This window comes from Nanorana parkeri, unplaced genomic scaffold (assembly GCF_000935625.1).
Source record: "Nanorana parkeri isolate BGI_ZX_2015 unplaced genomic scaffold, ASM93562v1 scaffold476, whole genome shotgun sequence".
NCBI lineage: Eukaryota > Metazoa > Chordata > Amphibia > Anura > Dicroglossidae > Nanorana > Nanorana parkeri.
This window is the reverse complement of record NW_017306744.1, coordinates 94,150-101,629: the sequence shown is the minus strand read 5'-3', so window position 1 is coordinate 101,629 and position 7,480 is coordinate 94,150.

The window sequence follows — 7,480 nt, the reverse complement described above, 5'->3', positions numbered from 1 at the left end:
TTGGAGACACTAAAAATCTGGCACTAAATGTGACACTGATATCCCAGAGCCTGCAACACTGGAGTCCTGATACTAAGCATAGAAATAATCTGACATCACTTGTGACATTAGTAACCTGGAAATAATTGTGACATCGGTATCCTGGTACCTCTAACGCTGGAGTCCTGACAATAATTAACAATACTTTGACATTTATTTATGACACTGGTATTCCGGTGCCTCAAACATTAGCCACGGCAATAATTAACAATTATCTGACATTATTAATGACACTGGTATCCTGGCATTAATTGTGACATTAGTAACCTGGAAATAATTGTGACACCTGTATCCTGGTGCCTCCAACACTGGAGTCCCGACAATAATTACCAATTATCTGACATCACTGGTATCCTGGCATCGCTTGTGACATTGGTAACCTGGAAATAATTGTGACACTGATAACCTAGCATTACTTGGGACATTTATAGCCTGACATTATTTGTGGCACTGGTGCGATTCCATTGTGACACTGATATCCTGGCATTGTGATAAGAGTAACCTGCGATAATTGTAACACTGGTATCCCAACACCAATTCTTATATGTCCTGCTGATACCAAATATGACATGGGTAACCTGGCACTAATTCTAATATGTCCTGCTGGTACCAAGTGTGACATGGTTACCTGGCACTAATTCTAATATGTCCTGCTGATACTAGGGGGGGTTATTCACAAAGCTGCCGAAAGCAGCCGAGTGAATAACCGAGCTTTAGTGAAGCGAGCCGAACAACCTTTGGCAAATTCACTACGGCTCAGTACGGCTGATGTCAGCCATACATCGGCTGAAATCAGCCGTACATCGGCTGCCTTCAGCTGCACTTTTGGTCAACCGAATACGCTCTGCATGTTCGGCAGACCAGAAGTGCAGAAGGACTTCAACTCAGCCAATCCAACATCTGGATCGACTGAGCCGAAGCTCCGGCAGCTTACTCGCTACCGTTCGCCCCTATTCAAATAGGGGCCGAACGGCAGTGAGTGAAGAGCTCGGCGGCATTCGCCTCAGCTATTCTGCTCAGGACCTATGTGGTCCCGAGCAGAATAGAAAATCAATGAAAAAAGTTAAAGAAAAAAAAAAAGATCTTAAAAAAATTATTAAAAAATGTGAATAAATAAAAAAATTAAGATTTTTTAAAAATAAAAAAGAATGTAAAAAAACAATTGGGCGGAGCTAGCAGTGACAGCTAGCTCGGCCTAACTGTTTCCTATTGGCCTGCACCTACTAGAGTCTTCCAGCAGGTCCCGGCCAATGAATAACAACTGCACGGCAGGCTTCGCCCAGTTGTAATTCTTTAATAGTGAATAGCTGAAGGATCAGCCAAAGCTACTGCTGGATCCTTTGGCAGCTGTGTGAATAGGCCCCTAAGTGTGATATGGGTAACCTGGCATTAATACTAATATGCAATTGGAGACGTAATTGGCAGTAGGATTCAGAACACTAGGGAGTTCTCTGTATAACTCTTCTAGCACTCTACATATAGCTCTGGTAGTCTAAGGACCCATGACGTCATCACGTCAATTCACTTGCATTGGATGTGAAGACGCCGAGGGACATTCCACAGCCGGACCAGCGGGGTGGAGCAGTGAGAGGTCACCACCGTGGGTCTGAGGATCGGGCGAGTATATCTTTTTTATTTTAGACCTAGACCAAACCCAGTTGTCTAGGGTCTAAAATAGACCCAGTTTTTATGAATTCCCCAAGTGTGTTCTGTAGTCTAAAAATTCTGAATAGTGAAACTCCATTGGGCGATCATACATGTGTAATGAAAATAATCCTTCTTTGTTTGCAAACATAAAAAGGCACACACCATTGCCTAAATGCACATGAATGCAAACTGTGTCTGCAGCTTGTACTACCACATACATATACCTAGTTATCTATAATGACAAACTGTGATCCTGTAAGTCAGGAGCACATTTACACAGGTTCTAGGACTGCTTGTGTGTGTTCTGGATCAGTAGCCCAAACATGTGAAAATCATGTGTCCCAGAATAAAGGATTTGTATTAGCTTCTATCATGGCAGCCTCACTGTCAAGGTCAGACTGGCTCACCAGATGACTTGTTGTTTTGACATTCAGTTATTATGGACCTTATTCATTTTTAATACTGTACATATTATCTACACAGGTTCAAGAGCTGTCTGGGTGTGCTCTGGATCACTAGACCCAACACATGTTTAAATCTGTGCCCACATATGTGCCCCTGAATGAAGGAACTGCATATGGTCATCCTAGATTTGTATTAGCTCCTATCTTGGCAGTCTCACTATCAAGGTCAGACTGGCCCACCAGATGACTTGTTGCTTGACATTCAGGTATTATGGTTCTTATTCATTATTATTATTATACAGGATTTATATAGCGCCAACAGTTCGCGCAGCGCTTTACAATATAAAGAAGACATTGCAATCACAATACAATTCAAGACAAGATGGTAAGGAGGGCCCTGTCCCTGAGGGCTTACAATCTATTCATTGTTAATAATGTACATATGATTTACACAGGTTCTAGGGATGCCTGGGTGTAGTCTGTATCAGTAGCCTCAACACATGCGTAAATCATATGTGTCCATGAATAAAGGAATCACATCTGGTCATCCTAGATTTGTGTTACTTCTATCTTAGCGCTCTCACTATCAAGGTCAGACTGGGCCACCAGATGACTTGTTGTTTGGCATTCAGGTATTGTGAAGATTATTCATTTTGAATACTGTAACCCTATGCCACACCCCTGGCATATCTCTTCCCAGGCATAGGCCTCATTTATGAAACTGTCTAGGGCAGCAGTAGGCAACTTTGGCACTCCAACTGTGGTGAAACCACAAATCCCGTCATGCCACTCCCTATTGGAGTCATGCCTGTGGCTGTCAGAGTCTTGCTCATGGGCTTTGTAGTTTCATCACAGCTGGAGTGCTGAGGTAGCCTACCCCTGACCTAAGGAAAAAACTATCTCAAGGGAGGGTATGATTGGCTATTGTGGGATATCACTAAATGAGCATGACAATTTTTGATTACTTTTATGAATAAGGCAGAGCAATTCTTCTCTTCTTGCAGCCTAAACTATAGTAACCCCAGCCAGAATAAAAAGGGATCTATTTGTATCATCTCTAACAGGGTATAGTCTCTATAGGCACACATAGAGTGCAGGATAAAAATGTATTTAAAAATGATTTACCCCTACATTCATGATTACCAAAATGTATATAGAGAAGAAAAAGTAATTTTCCAAAGAATAATACCTAAACAGAGTAGGAAGCAACTGCTCAAAGTTAGTCACCAAAATTTCAAAATAAGGACAAGCTCATTTATTGTATAATGTACTAATTCAGCAACAAATACAGCAAAACAATCAATGCTTGTTGTGTCATATAGGCTGCAATAATATTTTTAGTGTACCGTGCATGTAACACACTTTTTAAAATAGCAAAACCAACTTCAAATATATTAAATGGTTTCAGTAAGATCATATACATGTCTGTAGCCTTTGTAATAGATTTCAAGGAATTACAAAGCCAGTGATTCTAATGACAAAACAGTGTTTACTGCTCCGATATACGGCTGAAATCAGCCATACAGGGCTGAAGTGAATAGCCGAACGGCGTTTGGCTCATTTCACTTCACCTCGGTTATTCACTCAGCTGCATTTGGCAGCTGAGTGAATAACCCCCATCCATAGTCTTATGAAAACTGTATTGGAACATTATGTGGGAGTATCACCAAACTTTCTGAACTTAAATATGCCAGTTACCACCTGCAGGGGTGGTGCAAGCTAACGGGGGCAGATCATCTCACTGATCAACTCTGGCAAGTGTCCCGCCAAGCTCGCTGATATCACTGGTTGCCAGGACCCAGGTAGGAGGCTGGCCAGAGCATCCCGCTCAGTTCCTCGCAACCAGAGACATGTATGGACCTTACACATCTTCCCACCTGGCTCTTAGCAACCTGGGATGCTCTGGGAAAGCAGTGTAGTAAGAGATAGGACAAAGGAAGGAAAGAAAATGAAAAGGGGAAGATGGAAGGGATAAAACGGAAAAGTGAAAAAGAAAGCAGAGAAAGGTGAAGGGATGGTAGAAAAGAAGTAAAGAAAAAAAATGGGAAAGCAAGGAAATAAGAATGGAATGGAATAGAAGAATATCGAGCGGAAGAGGGGATAGAAGGAAGAAAGATGATTTAGGGAGTGAGGAAAATGATAGCAACCAAGAAATAGAAAGGGAGGAAAAAAGTTACAGAAGTCATTAAAAAGGGAGAGAAAAGAAAGGTAAGAGCAAGCGAAGGGAGGAAAGGAGGGATGAAAAGGAAGATGGATGAATGGGGAAGAAAGGGAAGGAGTGAGGGAACGTAAATTGTATAGGGAAAGAAAAGATGAAATAAATCGTGGGGGAAAAGAGGTGAGGAAGGAGTGAACGAACGGAAGGAGGAAATTAAGGCATAAGGAAGAAATAGAAGGGAGGAAAGATGGTAAAAAGAAAGGCAGGAATGGAAAAAAATGCTACCTGGAAACAGCCTGCACTGCTGATCGCCACTGTTTTGAAGAGATCCCGCTGTTGAAAATTCGTTTAGCATCTGGCGGACAATTTAGGAGGAATTCCTATCACTACTGTGTCCTGTAAGTGTATTTTTCTAAGGACAGTGAATCTCAAGTAACCACCAATTAAAACTAACAGGGCTATTCAGAAAAGGGTGAAGAGTTTGGAGAAGGCAGGAGAAGTGAACAATTTAGGACAACATTGCTGATCTGGAAAGTGAGCTGAATTGGAGAATTATTTCAAATCAGCTATGTTGTCCTAGATTGTTCACTTCTCCTGGCTTCTCCAAACTCTTCACCCTTTTGTGAATAACCCTGTAAATGCATAGCTCAATTAATTCTGCTTTACCCATTAACACTGGTCTTCATGAAGATTAGCTACTTACTGTATTTTGTGTAAAGAATATACTATTTAATTCTCCATTCTTACACTTGATCTAAATTCATTTTTAAGTTCATTTGTCCCTGGGGACAGAAAACAAACTGAACATAAAGGAATTCTTAGAGAGTGAAATGTACTCTACCCTCAGGTCAGTGACCCCGAAGTGAACTAATATACTGGACAGTTCTGTAAATTGTATGCTTTTAAGTGAAAAACCTCTGCCATGAGTGGTATAGATAGCAATGAACACAGGAGGAAAACAAACTGAGAACTGTTTGACCAGTAAAACATCAGATAAAGTTTTATAAATCAGTGTTCCCCAAATGTGTCCTCAAGTTCCACATGACGAAATGTGTCCTCAAGTCCTAAATAATGAAATTTGTCCACAAGTCCTACATGACAAAATGTGTCCTCAAGTCCTACATAACAAAATGTGTCCTCAAGTCCTGCATAATTAAATTTGTACTCAGGTCCTACATTACGAAATGTGTCCTCAAGTCCTACATAATGAAATCTGTCTCCAAGTCCTACATGACAAAACCTTTCCTCAACTCCTACAAGAGTAAAGATCATGCATCTTTGCTATTGTTATATAAAGTATTGTTGGGATGTGTAGTCCTCTATAGCCTGTGCCATTCTGCATTGCTGTGAATATTAGGGATGCACCGTATATCGGCCGCCAAAACATATCGGCCGAAAATGGCACTTTTGGCTAAATGCCGAAAGTGCAATTTTTCTGCTGATACATCGGCGCATCCCTGCTTTCTTTCCTCTCCGGTGGGTGCTGCTCTGTGTCCCAGCGGGGAGGAGAGAAAGTGACAGCCGGCCGAGCGCTACGGGAGGAGAGCGCTGCGTTTGTGTTTTTTTTGGGGGGGGGGAAATTTGGCACCAGGGCCCTTTGTTCTTTAGGTCCGCCACTGACGTGGACGGACCATAGTGTTCTTGTGGCATTTTTACTCTTACTGACCAGTCTGTCTCTGTTTGACCCACAGAAGTGAGTCAGGTGGACCTAGTGTAGACAGCATACTGTACAAACGATAGATGGTTAATCTGCATTACCAAAGGTGTTCAAATGGTACATAGCCAACCATATATAATCACATAATGAGATGTTGTTAGTTAATTAGACTAAAATATCCACCAGGAGGATGCAAATGTGCCAATGGTCAAATTTTCATGTTCTACTAGCTTTCCTCAAGCTTCCTCAATCCATGGTACATCAATCTTTATGCCCACTAAAAGCACCTTCTATGTGATGAAAGCTCTCTTTTTATCTTCTCTCCCACTCCTTACTTTACTGCATGCTCTCCAAAGAGATCAAAATGCTCAATGCCACCTTCTGATTGAATGTTGGTGTGGATAATCAGAATTCATTATTGAGCAGCCGTACTTCTTGATTCAGTAGAACAGAGCTACCACTTAGACCAGAAGCTGCTGTCAGAGGTGGGTGGCTTTTTAGAAAGATTATGCAGCTTATAGATGGGGTGCAGAGATGCCAGGAAGAGCTATTTTTATCAGCATTACTAGTTAAGTTACTCATAATGACATGTTAGAATTTATGTTCAACAGGAAATTGCTGAACTTCTGGCCTCACTTACTTCATTTTCCATCTAACTTAATATACAGTAAGTTGTGGTATGAAATATAAACCACAATGAAGTGGCATTTCATCTCATGTTGTCATGTATGGTCTGGAACTGACATTAGCTTACTGCAAAATGCAAATTATGACCAAATGAATGACATTGTGGCAAGTTTAAAAATCATGAAGGGGGAAGCAGTTTTCTCTTAAAGAAATCTTATCTCTGTACTGCTAATGTACAATAAAAATGAAGCATCAAAAGACAACTAAATCAATCATGGCTTCCATGTCTCTAGCCTAGATAGAGCACAAGGGCTGGAGCTGCAGTGTCTGTTTCCAGGCGGGTCAGTGCCATGTAGGAAGGTGCAGAAACTAGTGCAGAGTCAAACAGGCTGTCAAGAACCAGAACAGCAATGCAAACACATGCATTGGGTGTGCCTATGTACGAAAATGAAGATTGCACCACACACGTTAGGTGCCACTTTGCACACCAGAGTGAGAGCAATAATTCTAGGTGCCACTTGTTATGATGTACTCTAAACTGATGATCTGTAAAGGCTTTTAAAGCCACACCTATGGACATTTTTTGGTACAGACGTTTTTCACTGTTTCAAGGGTGCACGCAATTTTGAGACTTGACACGTTTGGTATCACTTTACTCAATGCAACGTCATCTTTTTTATTTTACCGAGAAATTGGGTATTTTATTTTGTTGGTATGCACTAAAATTAATTTGAATTCATTTTTTAAAGCGCTGCGCAAACTGTTGGCGCTATATAAATCCTGTATAATAATAATAATAATACATTTTTACTGAAAATTTGGGTTTCATAAACTGTGTTAATATCATGTGACATGAAAAATTGCATCTACCACCATTTTGTTCTCCAGGGTCACTACTTTCAGAAAGAAAAGAAAAAATAATTTATAATCATAATAATTATATATATA